At 52.4% G+C, this 1,556-nt stretch overlaps 2 long non-coding RNA genes across 5 annotated transcripts in view; one reads left to right on the forward strand and one right to left on the reverse strand.

The window, feature by feature from the left end:
- LOC138165169 (uncharacterized) overlaps positions 1 to 1,550 on the forward strand; it is a 5,676-nt gene extending 4,126 nt beyond the window's left edge. For 3 of the 4 annotated variants that reach the window (XR_011169287.1, XR_011169286.1, XR_011169288.1), the window contains 2 exons: positions 997 to 1,066; positions 1,465 to 1,550. This is a non-coding gene — a long non-coding RNA (uncharacterized lncRNA). Of the gene's footprint in view, positions 1 to 996; positions 1,067 to 1,268; positions 1,399 to 1,464 lie in introns of those variants that run through there. The other variant, XR_011169289.1, reaches the window with a different exon arrangement.
- On the reverse strand, positions 77 to 1,454 carry LOC138165170 (uncharacterized). Its single transcript, XR_011169290.1, has 2 exons — positions 1,353 to 1,454; positions 77 to 484 (listed from the first exon to the last, which is right to left on the reverse strand). It is a non-coding gene; the product is annotated as an uncharacterized lncRNA (long non-coding RNA).
- Positions 1,551 to 1,556: the final 6 nt, after the last annotated feature.

Consider the following 1,556-nt stretch of genomic DNA (forward strand, 5'->3'; position numbering starts at 1 on the left):
AGAGAGAGAGAGAGAGAGAGAGAGAGAGAGAGAAACAGTTTCGGATTTATTTATATTGGAAATGTATAAACATCCATTCTGTAAAAGGCAACACGTTTAATTAACGATGAGAGAGCAGTTAGGGGCAGAAAGCTAGTAAAAATTGTGTGATAAATTTATGGCATTGTTAGCGTGCTTTTAATTATGGCTATTATGTTAATTATTTCACATTAGCATGGAGTTATCAGCAGCATGTCAGATTTAATCAAAACGAGCCTTTCTCTAGAAAATTGTTCTTTTCATCCTGGAGGAGAAAGGTCCCGAGCCGGATCGGGGCTCAGAAATGACTTCGTATTGAAAGCCCCGGTGTTTTGGGCCCGGTCTTGCATGGAACGGACTTTCACAGCATCCCTGCAGGCTAGAGATGGGAGCAGAGGGCTTGTGTTTTAGGAATTCACCATCTTCACCCCCCTCCGGAGCCGCCACTTCATCATCTTGGATCATTCTGTCAAACAATATGATGTTGCTCATTTTTATCTGTCCCATTTTACAAAACCCCCATTCACCCGGGGAAGGCAGAGTCGGTCGGCTCAGCAACAAAAGAATGAACAGAAGAGACGTTCAGAGGGCTGTGCTGGCTGCAGGCTGCACGCGGCCGGCCTCCCCAGGCCTCCTAAGCCGGAGAGATATAAGGGAAGTAGGTCCAAGGAGAGGGAAGGAAGGAAGGAAGGAAGGAAGGAAGGAAGGAAGGAAGGAAGGAAGGAAGGAAGGAAGGAAGGAAGGAAGGAAGGAAGGAAGGAAGGAAGGAAGGAAGGAGGGCAATGCAGGAAGAGGTGGGTAGGAGCAGAGGATCGCTGTTACAAATCGGAATCTTCGATGGGGGGGGGGGGGGGTGTAGGGTGCCCGGGGAGTTCGGTGTGCCTTGCTAACACTCATCCTCAAAGAGTGCTTGGCTTTATCCAACAAGCATCCTACCCCCCTGCTTCAGAGATTGTCTCCCCCGCGTCCTTCTTTCAGGTGTGGCAGCTTCGAGGGCAAGAGTCACAGCTGTCTCAGCTGTGCCGGAGTCCGAGCAGCAGCTGTTCAGGTACCCAGCTGTTGGGGGTCCCTAAGAGCTCTGGGGGGCAGGGGAGCTTCAGCCTGGGTGACTGGGTGCAGTTCCCCCATCTCGCCCCACCCCCATCCTTCTGCCCTAGCCCTTCTGCCTCCTCAGCAGCAACATCTGGAGCAGGGCTGGTGGCGAAGGCCGGGAGGGGCCGCTGCACCTTTTCCCCTGCTCTCTCCTCCAGGAGGAGAACTCCCTGAGCGGGGTAGCCCCCTCCCCAGCCCAGAGCCCCCGACACTTCCTCACGCAACGACGAGAGCAAGCCCACCTTCCACCGCCAGTATTTCTAGATCAGAGGCCATCTATTTATTGGCAGTAAATAAAGGGCATGCTTTGGAAACCTTTCAGTTATTTACTCGATGTCTTGCGGTTTGCAATAGGTGTCCTGCAGTTTGCGCGAGTGGATCCTACACCCATCAACAAAACAGCACATACACAAGCCCAGGACTGGGGCTGGAACAGCAAGTGCGTG

Source organism: Petaurus breviceps, unplaced genomic scaffold, assembly GCF_028583685.1.
Source record: "Petaurus breviceps papuanus isolate PSGF00001 unplaced genomic scaffold, PetGlider_PUasm1.0 208, whole genome shotgun sequence".
In the NCBI taxonomy this organism is placed as follows: domain Eukaryota; kingdom Metazoa; phylum Chordata; class Mammalia; order Diprotodontia; family Petauridae; genus Petaurus; species Petaurus breviceps.